Here is a 16,427-nt window from a genome sequence, read left to right as displayed (position 1 = left end):
GGGGGAAGTGGCGGCGCCGGCAGCGGACAGCTCGGACAGCGCCCAGGGCCGGAGCCCGAGCTCTTGGAGGTAGGCGAGCGCGAACACCGGAGAGATTGGGGTAGAGAGTCATGGAAACCCACCTAGCGACACCCCCTTGTTCCCGCCCTCCTCTCTGTCTCCATCCCCTGACCTGTCCCTCTCCCCCTCCGTCCACATTCCCATCCCTTCCCCTCTCCACACTGTCACCTGCCCCGAATCCATCCGATTCTGTCCATATATCCAGCCCATCCCCGTCCAACTACCAGCCCCTTGCCCACCCCAACACCCTTTCTATCTCGTTGGCTGCGTCCCCTCCCCCTTCCCGCATCCTCAACCCTTTCCCTTTCCTCTCTGTCCCCGCCTCGTCCGTGAGTCCTGCCTGCCCTTGTACTTGTTTACCTCGACACCCCACTTTGGATGACCCCATGCCTCCTATTTTTCCTACCGCACACATCAGCCCCTTCTTGCCTCCCCTATTCTCTTATCCATCTCATGCCCCTACCAGTTGGTGTCCTGTCTCTCCATTCGCTCCCTCACAGTTCCTGTCCTCCCCCAGTTCCCCTGTGCACGCCCTGTCCCAGCCCCTTCCCAGCTGCCTCTTGGTGTCCTCCCGCATCACAGTCCCTCTCAAGAACCCCGCCTTCTCCCTCTTTGGCTGTTAGCTGGCCTGACACCCGTCACCTTTCCTCACTGCCCTTCCTGGTGCTGTATGGAGCCACACAGCCTATACCCAGCCCTCCCTCAGTGGTCCCTGGACCCTCCTTCCCTGCATGGGGATCTCAGTTGTGGAATATAACCCCTTTCTGCGTATTTGATCCTATTTGTGGCTTGGGGAAGAAGAACGCTGGGGGTTAGTAGGCCTCTCTCTTATGTTCCTCTCCAGCCATGCAGCTGCCCCGGTCCTCTAGCTGTTCAGATTTGTTTCCTAGATGAATTGGGGGAGGGGGTGCTAGGCATTGGGAAACTAGGATGGGGAAGGGGCAGGGTCCAGGGGAATGACTGAGCAGACTCCTCCTAGGGCTTGGCCTGAGCCCTGATGTAAGGGCCCGAATGAGGAGCCCTGCTGGAGGGCTGGAGAATTTTGGATTTTAGAAAAGATTCTGCTTCAGCCTCCAAGTCAGCACTTTGGCATCTGGAGCTGTCATGAGTGTGGCCCATGGGCTGGGCCAAGAGTGGGCAGAGTGCTGAATCACCTAGAATCTGGTCCCCATGGCAGCCCCCATCCTGTCCCGAGCCAGGTTCTGCTCCTGACTCCTTCCTTGGCATTTTGGCATGTGTATGTGTGCACATGCATGTGTGTGTATGTGTGTGTTGAGCAGAGATGCCTCCTCCCTCAGTGTGGGGGAGAGGACGACAATACGCCTTTTCTGCCTGCCTGTGTCGCTGGCATGAGGGCCTAATATGTCTCATCTACCCTTGGAAATGTGCTGGGCCCTGCTGGGCCGCAATCAAATCTCCAGCAAGGCAAGGGCAAGCCACAGGGCTTTGAGACCTGGTTAGACAGGAGTTGAATTGTTTGTGTGGATCCAAAGCCAAGCTCAGAGCCCACAGAACTTAAAGCAATAGGAGAATAGCCCAGGGAAAATGTGTGTGAAGATTGGAAGCCTCTGGGGATAGGGGCCATACCAACTGTGAGGTGGGGGCAGTGGAGGAAGGCAGGCAGAGATCTATCCTCCTTCTGGTTTGGGGATGATTGGATGTGGTGGAATTGCATTGCAGGAAGAACTGAAGGAGATCAGGGGCCTGCTAAGCAGCTAATACATTTCACCTTTTGTCTTGACTGAGCTGGCACTTCAGAGGGAGTAATTTCTCCCCTTGTCTTTGGATTCAACTGAAGGGGTGTGTGTGTGTGTGTGTGTGTGTGTGTGTGTGTGTGTGTGTGTGTGTGTATATATATATATATAGAGAGAGAGAGAGAGAGAGAGAGAGAGGGAGGGAGAATTATGCTGCCAATAAGGAAAGAGGCTCACTCCCACTTAGCCCCAGAAACTGTGGTTGCCACTGTGAAACAGGGAATGGCAGCCCAATTCCTGTCTTGGGGGCCTCAGACGAAACCCAGAGGCTTAAATTGGAGCATTAAGAGCAAATTGCAGACAGACCCTGTCCCTTCTCTGCAAGGCTTTCTCACTTTAGGAATCCAAGTGGTTGGACTCCTTTAGCTCCTATGCAGTAAACTCTGAATGGGCCTCAGGCAGTGCCGGCAAGGGGATGTGCTGCTGGGACTGGCTGCCCCTTGCTTTGTCACCCTTCTCCGTCCCCTCTCCAGCATGAGTGGGGGTGGGGCTGGAAGCTTTCCCTGGCATCAGTGCCTCAGGGCTGCCAGCTTTTCCTGGTATAGGGAGAAAGCATCACCTGCAGCCGTTGTTGAGAGCTGATTGGGTTAAGATTCTGTTGTTGAAATGCTTGATTGGAGCTCAGGTGAAGTGCGGGATTCTGATAACAATGTACATATTTCCCAGTTTTGTGCAATGAATCTCACCCCTCACCCCCTTGTTTGGCATCAGAAAGACTATGGAGAAATAAACCAAGGCACATGGAGGGAGGAGCCAGCTCCCCAGAGAGCCGGAGCAAGACCTTCCAATTGTACCTAGTCAGCTCCCTGTGGGCTGAACTGGCTGCATTCACAAGGGCTGGTTCTTTCAGGCACACATTGAAGAGGTGGCTGAGAGCTGGGGGTGGGGTTCTGGCTTTGCATTTCTGAGGTAGGTGGGTCAGAGGAGGGTCTGATTTCTGTGGTGAGTGAGAGACAGGATGCCAAGGCTCTGATCAGTCTATTGCAATTTGTTTCCTACCTCTGGCTCCACTCTTCTCCCTCATGCTTTTTTGGAGGCCAGAGGCACCTGAGATCTTCAAGATCAGGCAGGAGCTGTGGTGTGAGAGTCATCCCTTTGTCTTTAGAAAAAGAAATTCTTAGGAAATCAGAGAGGGAGAAGCAGAAAAATTCAGTTCTCAGTCTGTTTGGCTGGGGTGATGTTTGGGGTGGGGAGGGGAGAAGTGAGAGGAACATAAGGCCAGTTTCATATTTACTCATTTACAAAGATCCATTAAGCCCTACAGTGTGGTGCTCTGCTAGGTGCTGAGACCATAGAGATGAAAAGTAAGCCAGGGTCCAATCTCTCCGAGCTCCTAGGCAATGGAAGAGGAAGACAGGTGATCAGACAAATAACATAGACAAGCTTGAGTGAGAGCAGCTGGATAGGGATGTTACACAGCCAGATCTTTAATTCCGGTGGTATCAGCACCCTATCCTCCACAGCTATGAAGAGGGCTTGGCTGATGCTATGCTGAATGGTAGCTCAGGGCTGACCCTGAAGTTGACTGTCAGGAAAAAGGTAGGGGACAAGATGAGGTTCAAGGTGTCAGATCCCCAGCATGAAGGGCTGGAGGGGAGATGTGCTGTGCGTAGCTGAACCCAGCTAGATGCAGCTACAACCTGATAGGGGAATAACCAGAGGGAGCTCTGCAATGAGTTCAAGGCTGCTTGACTCTCCCAATCCCATCTTCTAAGCTCTTGGATTTTAGGGGTAAAGTGTGGCTGGATATGCTTAGAGTGTCAGTGAGTCAGAGGAAAGAGGCTCTGGGAGCTATCTGTGTGTAGGGAAGACACACAGGTATATGCTCAGACACAAGGCAAGGAAAAATATTGTGAGTCCTGCTGTGTGTGAAAGGATTTGGCATTATGGGTAAGCTAGAGTCAGGTGGGAGCCATTGACGGGGAGGGGAAGTTCTTGGTAAGCTGGAGAGGTCCTTAGAAGCTAAACACTTGACCACAGATTCCCACAAATATCGATAGCTGAACTGGGAAATTAGCTAAGGAGAGAGACTCTCAATTTCATCTGTCTGAGTAGCCCCTCTTTTCACCCACACACCCATGTTTGTTCATTTCATCAATGTGTCCTGAGCCTTTGAATCTGTTGGGAACTGTGCAAGCTATTGGGCATGTAAGTCAAGTTGGAGACACAGAAATGAAACGAAATTAAAACTCAGCACAAGAACTGCTGTAATTGAGGTTAGATGAATTCCTGGCATTGTAGGAGCATGGCTGAGGGGTCATAGTGGGCAGTAGGATTTGGAGTGATTGCACCAAACTGTCTGGACAGACCCCTGCCTTGGCTTGAGCAAGTTGATGACAAACCTTTGGACACTTACAATGCCCAGCTAAGGCCCAGGCCTAGCTGCAAGGGCCGAGGCCTAACTGTAAGGGCAGATGTTGGATGCATATGGCCTGGTCCCTGGACTGCAGAAGAGGGCCTGGGAGTTAATGGTTCTGCTGGGTGCTTGAGTAGGCACTTCCACAGCTTTGCTGATCCAGGATATTGGTTGGATTGTGCCAGCTTGAAAACTCTCAGGCCACTCTTTTTTCATTAGGTCTTGAGGCAAGCCGGAAAAAGTAAAAGTGGCATAATAACAATAGTCATCATTATCAAGTTCTTTCTATGTGCTAGGCACCCTACTCTGTGCTTTCTATGCATCATTTCATTTCATCGTGAAAGGGTTACCTACAAATGAGATATTGTTAGGATCCTTGTTTCACAGAAAATGACAGATTCAGAGAAGCTGTTACTTCTTGAAGATTACAGAACAGGTGAGTCGCAGAGCTAGAATCTAAACCTTTATTTGTTTGACTTCACAGCCTATGCTCCTCTCCCATATATTGTACTGAGCCCCACCTCCCACCCCACCATCCAACCCCAGGTAGAAAAATAAAAAGCTAGATGTTTTTTCCACATGCACAAGGCTTTCTAGGAAAATCTGTTAGAAGGGCTCAGTTAAAAAACATTTTAGAGTGCCTTACTTTATTCTGAAAGATATAAAGTATCTGCTTTCTGTGGTTCCTGCTTTCAGATAGAAGAAATAAGACTGAGACATGTAAAACACCTTGAGAACAAGACAATACAGGGTCTAATTAAATCTTCATTGGTGCCTCGGACCCTGGACAGTAAAATTTCAAAGAAAAGTATGATCTGTTAGTTAGATTCAGTTGTTGGAGTCACGGAGGTGACACGGCATAGTAGAAACCATTCAGCCTTTGCGACCAGACAGATCTGCGTTCAGACCCTGCTTCTTCCACTTGCTAGCTGCATAGCTGCAGCTCATCTGCAAAATGGGGATATTAATATGAACCATGCAGGGCTGTTACAGAGATTAAATGTGAGAGGATAGTGAAAGGCCCAATGTAATACTTAGCTGGTAGTAAATATTCATCAGATGCTAACTGCTGTACACAGAGGTGGTGGGAATGGAACTGAGTCTCGAAGAATTGGCAGAATTTGGATATGGAAGAGAAGCAGAGAGTATTCTAGATGAAGGAATCGTCAGGTGTATAAGCAAAAACTTGGGTTCAGATTCTCTGGGAAAGAAGTGACCTGCCTCATCCTGCCTGTTCTCTTCTACCCTCACCCCACCTTCTCCCTGGTCCATGCAGCAAAGTCTTGCAGGAAAAGGACATCATCATAAAAGGTATGAGGGGCCTTCAACTTCTGGCCCCGTTGTTAAATGGATTTCTTTCTCTGTAAAATTAGAAGATTGCTGCAAGTTCCTGTCCCACAGTCCGTGTTTTTGGGATTTATGTCATTGATTAATTTCTTGTCCTGACTTTCCTCTCCCACATACAGTACCATGAAAAAGTTGGAGTGCCTGGAGCATGGTGGGGTCATCCCCTCACATCCCTATCGTCCCCTCCCAGCTCCTGCTGCTCTCTTCCTCCAGGAAGCAGCTGTCTTAGCATCTGCCTTCTCCTCCTTCACCTGCTCCTCCTCACGCCTCCCCTCCCAGACTGGCCCAGCCCCTCCTGAAAGGCCTCCCTGGCAGCCCCTCTGCCCCCTTATTATGATGCTAATCATGTTGTTAATTTTTTTGAGATCCAGAAAGAAAGCCCCAATCTGTTCTAATGAATTTAATTAGAGAGGGGCTTGGAGAGCTTCAGAACCTCTTACCCGGATCACAATAAACAGAGTTAACGAGATAAACACCCTGGGATCAGCCGCTCAGGGGTTGGAAGGAAGGATTTCCCAGTCAGTCCTAGAATAAAAAAGTCCTTGGCACCCAGAGTTGGAGGAAGGCTGTGTGGACAGTGGTCCTCCAAGTGAGTTCCCTTTTGGCCTGTTTCTGCTTGCCCCACCCAGCCCCACGTACTTAGCTTCATACGTAGTTCTGACTTTAGGTGGCAGATGAACCTCCTAAGAAGGTCTGATTATTCTTATCATCATCACCAAGCACCTGCTATTTGGGTCAGGGGTCCCACATCTTCTGCTGGAGCAATGTGGAGGCTTATGAGACCCTGTGTCCTGCCCTATAGGTGGTAAGATATGTGTGTCCAAATATAAGTAATATTTGCTAATTCCAGAAAGTAAGTGCTAGAAAGCTGACAGAAGATCACACTGGGCTTGAGTGATCTGGAAAACCCTTTGGCAAGAGGAAGTACTTGAGGTGGGTCTCTTTTTTTTTTTTTTTTTTTTTGAGACAGGGTCTTGTTCTGTCACCCAGGCCAGAGTACAGTGGCGCGATCTTGACTCACTGCAACCTTGCAACCTTTACCTCCCAGGTCAAGTGATTCTCCTGCCTCAGCCTCCCAAGTAGCTGGGACTACAGGTGTGCACCACCACACCCCACTAATTTTTATATTTTTAGTAGAGATGGGGTTCCACCATGTTGGCCAAGCTGGTCTTGAACTCCTGACCTAAAGTAATCCACCCACCTCAGCCTCCCAAAGTGCTGGGATTACAGGCCTGAGCCACAGTGCCTGGCCGATGGGTCTTGAGATATCAAGACTTGAAGACTTCTTCCAAGACTACTAGAGAAAAACCATGTGCAAAGGCAGGACTATGCAGAGGATCTTTGATTTATGAAGGTAAATGGCATGGTTTGGGTGGCGGGTGCATGTAATTCAGTAGTGAGGGATGTGTCTGGAGCAGTATATGGAGACAAAATCATAGAGAACTCTGAGTGCTAGTCTTTACTCTTCTAACCTGGTTGCACTGCCGTCTCCCTGCTTTGCTTCTCTGAGCACAAAGGATGCCCAGCTCTGGGAAAGGCCTCCTAGGATGGGAGAGTTCTGGCCTTCATGCTGAAGGCCAGTTTAGGCCTTTCCTGGATCCAGTTTAGGCCAACTGGAGTGGATTGACCAGATGCTAAGTTTTGTTCTCAGATCTTGTGATTTTCTGGGATGAGAGTAAATGACTGGCAGAGCAATTCCAAGAATTTTCCCAGTGATGAGAATTCCCTTTTTCTTTACTAATGCTGGCCAGTTTGCTTTGGCAGTAGCATTTTAAACAACTCTTTGGTGAAAGCTCCAATTTCAGGGTCAGAGAATTTCATCACTCTTTTCTTTGTATTACTAAGAATTATCTGAGTTGTGTATTTGGATATGTGTGTGCATGTGTGTCTGTGTGTGTGTGTGTGTGTGTGTGTGGTGCCTATATTAGTAGAATTGTTCCAACTAGGTCTGTTTCTAGTTTTATCTTTATTTGCAATGTAAAAGTTATTAAATGTTTCTAGGCCTTTTTTCTTGTTCAAAGATGGAAGAATCTCCCCTATATCTTACTGTGTGTTGACCATAAGCCAAATTATTTGAGAATAACAGGATGTTAATTATGAGGAGGTATTATAGCTATCTATCATTTTGACAGAAAGTATAATATTGAGGTAAAATTTTAAGTCTGTCTCCCTGCCACCGGACTCTTGGAACATCTTGATTTGTGAGACCAGCCAAAGTTTTATTTGGGGGCACCACCAATGTTTATGCTTCTTGTTACTTTTCCTAGTCTGTTTGGGCTTGTGTGTAATTAGTAAATAAAGTTAGTACGTTGCTGTCAGGTGTTGGCTGGCCTATATAAGAGAAATTTATATGCAAGACATTGTTGTCACTCCCATTGTTATAATACCCATTGTGTGGTATTTTTCCACGTGTTGGAGGTGAATGCCTTTATGGAGGAAAATGCCTCCAAGGCCATAGATGATTTTCCTGTGCTGACGTAGGTAAGGACAGAAACTAGATATCTTTCCGATTATCATCACACACTGAGTGGAATTGAAGCCTTTGTCATCCACATTGGGAGCTAAACCAGGATTCTCTGCCTGGCCTCAGCCCTGGGATGTGCTCTGGTTTTGTTTTTGTAAGATATTCATTGCATCTGCAGTTATTATTTGAAGACCCTCCTATGTGCATTGCACTCTTCCAGGTGGAAACTTGTTCTGAGAGAATCCTCAACTCAAAAAAATGTTAGAAATGTTTTAGTTCAAGTTAGTTATTTTACTAATCAAGAAATGAAGACTCAGAAGTGTGGCGTGACTGACTTGTGGCTGCATGGTTGGTTGCTGGCAAAAGCTAGTTCTGGCAAAACTCACATATGAACCTGGTAATGATACAAGATGATTGGTAGGTAATTAAGTTTCTAAAGCATGATCTAATCTAGAAGTGCTTTGGGATGTCAGAGAACAGAGGAAATCAGTGTAAATTAAAGTCTTTGGGGAAGGTTCTGAAGAGAAGTGGGGGTTGGCTTGGGCGTCTAGAGATGGATAGGGCCTGAATAGGCAAAGATAAGAAAATGGCATTTCTGGTGGGGAAAGGAGTGCCCACTCAAAGGGCTAGAAGAGGGAAACAGCTAGTTTGGTCAGACATGATGAATTGGCCAGGCTGGAACAGTGGAAGGAGCAGTCTGGGGCCAGACTGTAGCGAACCTTAGCTTGCTAACTGAGGAGTGACTTTTTTTGGAGTTGGTGAGGAGTATTTGAAGCTTCATAGCTGAACACTGTCTTGCTCTGAAGACAACAAGATTGTGGTGTTAAAAGAAGTGGGTGGGAAGTCCCTTTCCAGGCACCTGGTGGTTTCTGAGGGGATAGTTCCTTCTGAAGGGGCGTTTGGGGCAGAGGGAAGTGCTGAAATACACTAGGAAAGAGCTTGTCGCTGTCCAGAGTGCTGACCTGACCTGAGAGATTTTTCTCTTCAGTAATGCTGAGTTGGAAAGTAAAGCTGGGGAATGCTTAGAACCAGCCAAGGGATCTGGAGAATGATTCTGGCTAGGACTAGGCAGCATGTGGGCTTTTTGTAAGTAAACTAGTTACAGTATCTGACTTCATAGTCCTTGTGATGAAAGCAAAAGTATGGAGAGACTGTGTGTCCACATATACATGCTAAGATGACCCAATTTGTAGCCTTGTAAGTGTTGCCTTAGAACATTTGTGTTTACGTGAGAATCCCAGCACATTGCTTCTTTCATTATGAAAATGCACACCCACTATTCAACATTCCACAGAACACCTAAAACCTCCCCCAACAAACCATGGGAGAACAGCAGAACTTCCCAGAACACCCTACTCATTACTTCACATGAAACATCTAAATGCTTTATATTAGTGCTGTCCAATAGAACTTTCTTTGATGATGGAAATCTTCTGTATCTGCATGGTCTAACATAATTAAGCCACTAAGTACATGAGCACTTGAAGTGTGGCTAATATGACTGAAGAATTGAATTTTGAATTAAATTAAAATTAAATTTAAATTTAAATCGCTACATGTGGCTAGTCTACTGTATTGGACTACACAGCTCTACAGAGTCAGAATCTTTGACCTTTGCCACTTACATCTCCTTATTGATCGTCATACCTAAGTCTCTTTGACTTAGAGTAAAGTGGACTTTTGAGTGGGGGTAAGTTTGACAAATTGTTGGAGAAAGCCCCATGCTGAATCCAAGCTGAAATCTGCGTCTGGCTGTGAGTTTTGCCCTGACTTTCTTGTTTTCAAAATGAGAACAACCATACATGATGCCCTGCAAGTTTTCCATTCAAAGACAGAGAGAAGGCTCCTTGCATTCTGGCTGGGGTCTCAGGGACCTGATCTAAGACTTTTTGGAGCCTGGAATGGGAAAGTTATGTGGTGTTTATGGCCCTGAAAAGCTGGCTGTGGGTTGAGGTGGGGTACAAATAATGTGCTGTGGTGTCAGATGTTTGCAGACATCTCAGCAGAGAAAGGTTCCCAGTCCTGATCCAGCTCCCATTGCAACTCTGTGTATCTTTACAATCATCCTGTTTATTTGGTGTAGTGGACGTGGCCCAGGGTGGGGGTACAGGTGAGCCTTTTTCTATTTTGTTTTTGTTTTTCTGAGCCATTTTTGCCCCAAGGAAGAGTGAGTGTTAGAAGTATCAAAGGGTGATAAATGCTTACAAATGCCAAGCAAGAGGTAAGTAATAATAATCTGTCAAAAGACTAGAGCAGAAAATTTCCATGGTGTTGGCACATGCCAGCCTCCATAGGCCTGCCTAACCTTACCATAAACATGCTTGATTTCCTGTGTCTCTGGTCTTAGGCTTGCTATATATAAGTCTGATTTCCTAAACCAGAGTGCATGCTTTTTGGAGGTATTTCTAATTGTCTTCTTGTTTTCTCCAATAGAATCTCAATGTGCTGATGGTAATCCCTAATAAATGCCTGCTTGTGAGTCACTCTTTGTTAGCATGGAGCAGTGGATTTGACCCCTAGAAAATGTGTGCACATGAATACAAATAATATTTATTGAGCCCCTGCTGGGCATAAGTCTCTGTGCTCAGTACCGTGGGCAGTGACAAAGGAGGAGCTGAAGATGATTGCTCCCAGTCTAATGGGAGAGCAAAGGCAGGCACATATGAAACACACACACACACAACTGATAGGGAAAAACAAAGACAAAGGCGGTAGCAGGGATCCAGAGCTGTGGGTGGGGTGCAGGGTGCTGGAGGGGCCAGATTACATGCGTGTCCCTGTCTGGCCTCTCAAGGATTCCCTCCTTCATGAGGGAATGGCTTAGCTGGTACCAGCCACCTCCGTGCCTACAGTAACAGAACTGCCTTTATGGTTGGTCAGGCAGCTTGCTCTCTCACTGGGCTATATAGAAGCAGGGCTGTCCTGAGCTCACCTCTCCTCTTCCATGGTGAAGAGCACTTAGAAGAGAGTAGGGACATTGGGGAAGAGGACTGTGGAAAGGGAAGAAACTTGTTTTTCTTTTTGTCACTTAAATGGTGACAGAGCCTTGCTCTCAGACTTCCGTTTAGTCACAGAAGAGATTTGTTGGGTCTCCATCAGCTCTGGCACATGGAACCCCATGATGCAGCCCCAGGTGCAGCTCTGGAGGAGCAAGAGAAGCAGAGCTTGGTGATATGGCTCCCCATGATCACCCAGGCCCCTGGCTCTACTGTCTTGGGGTGTGCCCTGCCTGGTGGGGAGTGGGTGGGCTGCATATCCCAGCTGGGGTTGGGGAAGTACTTTTCTGGCTGACTCACAGGGAGGAGTCTGCCCTTCACCATCTTCCACATAGTGCCCCTCAGTCCTCCACATGCACACAGATCACCTGGGATCTTGTTAAAATGTAGATTCAGAATCAGCAGGTCTGGATTGGGTTTGAGATCTGCATTTCCAACAAGGTCCCAGGTAATGCCAGTAATGCCAGTCTGCAAACTGCGCTTTGATGTACAAGGCCCTAAACATGGGTTCTCAACCCTGCCAACATGGTAACATCACTTGGGGAGATCTTACAATATGCCAATACCTGAGACCCACCTGTACCAAATAAATTGCAATCTCTGAGGGTTGGGTCTAGGTACTGGGATATTGTAAAGCCTTCCAGGTAATTCTACTATATAGCCCAATCTGAGAACCACCGGACAGTTTTTCTCCTCCTTCTGCTGTGCTTTTCACCTGGCTATATCTTCCTTACAACTAGAGACTATAAGTGGCTTGAGGTCAGAGAGTGTCTTACAGCATATTACTAACACCTGCACCACTAGTAGTAGTTCTGTGATGTGTGGGTGGTTCATTCGGTTGATTACAACATGATGCCAATGGCTCTGTCACTTGGTGCCATAACTACCACCTGCACTGATGGCCCTGGCCACCACTCCTGTAGATCCACCATCACCCATGAGGGATCAAAGAATGGGGCTGGCTTAGAGCAGGCTAGCTCTACTCTTGGAATAGTGACTCTAAGTGGGTGTCCAGTGCCTGGAACTAAGTCAGCTTTCAGTAAATATATACCAAATGGATGATTATTCTGGTGGTGGCGGGTTGGGGCAGAGACTGAATTAGGGATCAGAAGACTGGGGCTAAAGTGACTAGCACAAACTGTTCAACCTTCCTTAGCTTTCATTTTCTCAGTTGTAAAATGAGGATACTAATGCCCACTTAATAGTGTGGTTTAAGTAGTCGTAGAGAAGTGGTCCTGTAAATGCTAGTGTTGTACAGATAAATGGTTGTATAAGAATTCATTTCCAAAGTGGCAGGGCTAAGCTATAATGTTAACCCTCTGACTCATGTCTTAACAGACCCTCTGGGGTCTCACTCACTATGTGTGCCTGCATCTACAGAATAGCAAGAAGGCTATGGGACATACAATTGACTGGACACCTACTCTGTATCAGCGACTGTCCTAGATGCTTGACTTTGTCATCTCATTGACTCATTGCAACCCTGACTGGACGTTATTATTCCCATTACACTGAGAAAATGGAAGCTCAGAAGGGGAACCACCTTGCCCCACGTAGCACATGGGTGTATCTGATTCCAAAGTCTCCTAATTCCAGCTCCTTACCTATCGGGAAACTCTGGGTTCCAGCACAGGTTGATGATCCCTTTGTTTGAGAAGCCTCTTTGTTTGGCTGTTGCTTGTATTAATTAGTGAGATAAGAGTCTGAGTATCACAGAGACTCCAGTCTTCTATTAGGGAATGTTAGGATCTGACAGCATGGGAGCTTTGTGAGTCTCGGCTGACACCATAAAGCCACTGTTCAGTGCTCTTGAAGCCCTGAGGCTGAGGCTGTGACATCTTCCCCATAGAAGAATCACCACCTGCCACCACTGTCCCCTCTCTGCTTGACAGAGCCATTGAACCCAGCATTGGTCTGTTTCACTTACAGGTTTACTTTTGGTTGTGGTACTAAAAGAAAATGGGAACATACAAGGGGGACAACCCCATGAGCCTTCCCTAACCATCTTACTTCCAGGTGTGATGTCAGCAGAATGTTTGCATCACCTGGTGCCAGTCCCCCCATCCTGAGGGGTCGGTGACTCCTCTCCTCCAGTAGGTTTAGTACTGAGAGGAGGCCTGATGTCTGCTCTCCTCCTGTCCACCCCTTTGGCTTCTGCAGTGATGCTATTGCAAGGGCACTTCCTGGCAGAAGTCACCCTAGTTAAGCTCTTCAGTAAAAGAAAACAGGGAGGGTTGATTTGTGTGGTCTGACCAGTTAGTGGGTGGAGCCCCAGTCCAGGTGCTTATCCATCTATACCTGGAGTAGATCTTTATCTCAAGACCTTATCAGATATTTGCTGAGGCTAGCTGAACCCACACTGAAAAGAGAACAATATATAGCTCACCAGATTGGAGACTCAAGCCTGATTACCTAGGAACTGCAGACATGCAATGGGCTTCCAATACACATTTCTAATGCTTCTCCCTGAGGTCTGACTAAGCATATCTGGTCCACATTTGTTCTCCTGATATCTTCTAATTTGGCTGATTCTTCTCTTATGTATTTCATGAAATTCTTCAGGGCCAGTTTTACACCACCCAGAACTTTCTTAAGCTTTGCTTATGAATTGTTCAAAGTTTACTTAAAGTACAGAGGGTTTAACTATTGTTTTGCTTCAATTTGTGCTCTGCTAAGTTCCCTTTTACACTGTGTCTTTCTCCTTCTTTCTCTTTGAATGTCCCTAAAGCTTTCTCTGTCTGAAAACTCTTTATCCCATTTTTGAGTGTACATGGTCAGTATGTTACCCTTCTGGTTGGAATAGAAATTTCCAGTTAGGCTTGGGCCAAAAACAATCCTCTGTCACCCAGAAGCCTCGCCCATTCTGTGTAACACCATTAAATGCTCCATCTGACCACAGGGGCCTGGGGTTTTAATGCTTAATCTTTTTATTCCCACTAACCTGTGGTTATTCCAGCACAACCTGTCCTTTTATTTTAGGAATCAGCATGAAGCCTAGTGGGCTTCTGGGACATGGATGGGCTTCATGAACTACTGGGGCTTGGATGGGTTTGGCTGGTGGGCCCCCAGGATCCTGCCTCCTTTCCTCCTCCATCTGGCTGCCCTCGGCAGTGGGGCCATCAGTGTGTTGCCTTGCTCAGACACATGGGATGGGAGTTGTCTGCCAATGGTGTGGAAGGAAGCTGAGGCTTAAAGAAATGAATGCTGTATGCTGGGCCCTCCTGGAAAGCTGATGTGGGAGTGGGTCAGGGCTGGGTCAGGTGCTGGCTCCATTCTGAGTCAGACTAGGAAAATCCTCTCTGAACACATCCCATGGTTCCTCTGTGTTCCTGAAACCTTGACAAATAAAGAGGGAGCTTTTATATGGCACCATAAAAAGTTGCAGCTGGGGCTTCTGAGAGCAAGAATCCTTTGTTTCTCAGCAGGCTGGTGACGTCATCCAGGGCCTACCCAGATGCTGGTGTGTTGGGGACAGACCAATATAGGCCAAGGACTACTCAGCAATGGCTAAAGATATTTTGCTTGCTGGAACTATTTCCTTTTTTAATTGAACATGTTATTGAGATGGTTAATCCACTTAAGAAATAATACAGAGAGATCCTATGTGCCTTTACACCATTTCTCCCAAGGGTAACATCTTGCAAAATCATAGTACACTCTCACAACCAGGATGTTGATGTTGATACAATCCACCAATATTATTTTGACTTTTCTAGTTTCATGTATACTAATTTCTCTGTGTGTTGCTCAGACTGTTTTTGCTCCAAATCATTTGTCTGCCTTCTCCCCTTTCTTCCCTTCTCAGGTCGCCTTCCTTCCTTCCTTCCTTCCTTCCTTCCTTCCTTCCTTCCTTCCTTTTTCTCTCTCTCTCTTTCTTTCATGGAGTTTCACTCTTGTTCCACAGGCTGAAGTGCAATGGCACCATCTCGGCTCACCTCACTGCAACCCACACCTCCTGGGTTTAAGCGATTCTCCTGCCTCAGCCTCCCAAGTAGCTGGGATTACAGGCATGCACCACCACGCCCGGCTAATTTTGTATTTTTACAAAGTTAGTAGAGACAGAGGTTTTTAGTAGAGAAGGGGTTTCTCCATGTTGGTCAGGCTGGTCTTGAACTCCTGATCTCAGGTGATCCGCTTACTTCGGCCTCCCAAAGTGCTGGGATTACAGGCATGAGCCACCTTGCCTGGCCCCAGGTTTGTTTCTCTAAGGCTACATTGTGCAATGCCAGAGTGCATGCATCTGGTCTTGGAAATAGAATACGGAGCAAGAACCAGGGCCCAGAACCACACTGCGTGGGTTTCCATTTGGCTCTCTGTTCATCAGTTGTGTGATCTTTGGCAAATGACTTATGTCTTCTCTAATTTTCATTTGTAAAGTGGAGAGTTAAGTAGGGCTTACCCTTCATGGGTTGTTAGGATTAAAATAAGTAATGCACATGAACCCCTTTGCCTAGTGCCTGGCAAATTAGAAGTGCCCTGTGAAGGTTAGCCGTTATATTCTTGCCCCGCTTCCCTTCCTGAGGGTAGCTTCATGCTCTGCCTTATTCAAGTACACCTGATGGCTTTGGTGAGCAACCGTGAAATGTTTTTGGCCTCAAATAAGTGCTTAATTGTATGCTAGATACTGTGGGTATTACAGTGAGACAAACAGGCAGTTTTTGCCTTAAAAACCTTGTATTCCAGTAGAGAAAGTATGCCAGGCATCCATGCATGGTAAAGATAACTGCGCAGGTACTAAAGGACAACTGCAGGCCGGGCACCGTGGCTCATGCCTGTAATCCCAGCACTTTGGGAGGCCGAGGTGGGTAGATCACTTGGGGTCAGTGTAAGAATTAAAGAAAGAGGAGAGAAACACGAAGGGTGGCTTTTCAGTCAACAGGGACAGGTTTATTTTAAATAAACTTGGAGGGGGAGCTGGCTGAGTTAGGTCAGAACCACACTCTCTTACAGACTAAGAGTTTTAAAGGATTCTGGATGGGAGCATTTATCAGAGGCTTGGACTGCTTCTGTGTCTCTTTGTTGTGCTTATCTGGGAGGGAGAGTTGTGTGTCTGTTCCCGTACATCTTTCTGTAGCTGCAGGCATATCCCTCGAGTCTGCTTTTAGCTTCCCTATCTTAGTGCACCTGAAGAGCAAGGAATGTGCTTATTAAGGTCCACTGTTTTACTGGGGCCTGTTGTATGAGGCTGAAGTTTGGTGGTTACCCAAGGGACTTTCCCCCTACTTCCCTCTGTGCCCAAGTTGTCTTATCTGTGTTTTACTGTCTGTTCTTTCTGGCTGCTTGTGGTTAGAAGAGAAATGATTTCCTTGAAATGCATGAGGCTAGAAAGGGAGCTGGAACTTAAAGTGGCAGTGTATGTCCGAGATGATGGTGCTCCTGCTCTATCAGTCAGGAATTCAAAATGAGCCTGGCCAACATGGTGAAACCCCATCTCTACTAAAATACAAAAA

The 16,427-nt window shown here is 46.9% G+C and overlaps 1 protein-coding gene across 3 annotated transcripts in view; it reads left to right on the top strand.

The window, feature by feature from the left end:
- The first annotated feature begins 6 nt into the window (after positions 1–6).
- The window catches only part of NFASC (neurofascin), a 199,198-nt gene continuing 182,777 nt past the window's right edge, over positions 7–16,427 (top strand). For all 3 annotated transcript variants that reach the window (XM_011957760.1, XM_011957762.1, XM_011957761.1), the window contains exon 1: positions 7–69. The gene's annotated coding sequence lies outside the window, so the exon portion shown is untranslated. The remainder of the gene's footprint in view (positions 70–16,427) is intronic.

Source organism: Colobus angolensis, unplaced genomic scaffold, assembly GCF_000951035.1.
Source record: "Colobus angolensis palliatus isolate OR3802 unplaced genomic scaffold, Cang.pa_1.0 Scaffold449, whole genome shotgun sequence".
NCBI lineage: Eukaryota > Metazoa > Chordata > Mammalia > Primates > Cercopithecidae > Colobus > Colobus angolensis.
Note: the sequence above shows the minus strand (reverse complement) of the source record. Positions and strands in the feature narration are given on the sequence as shown.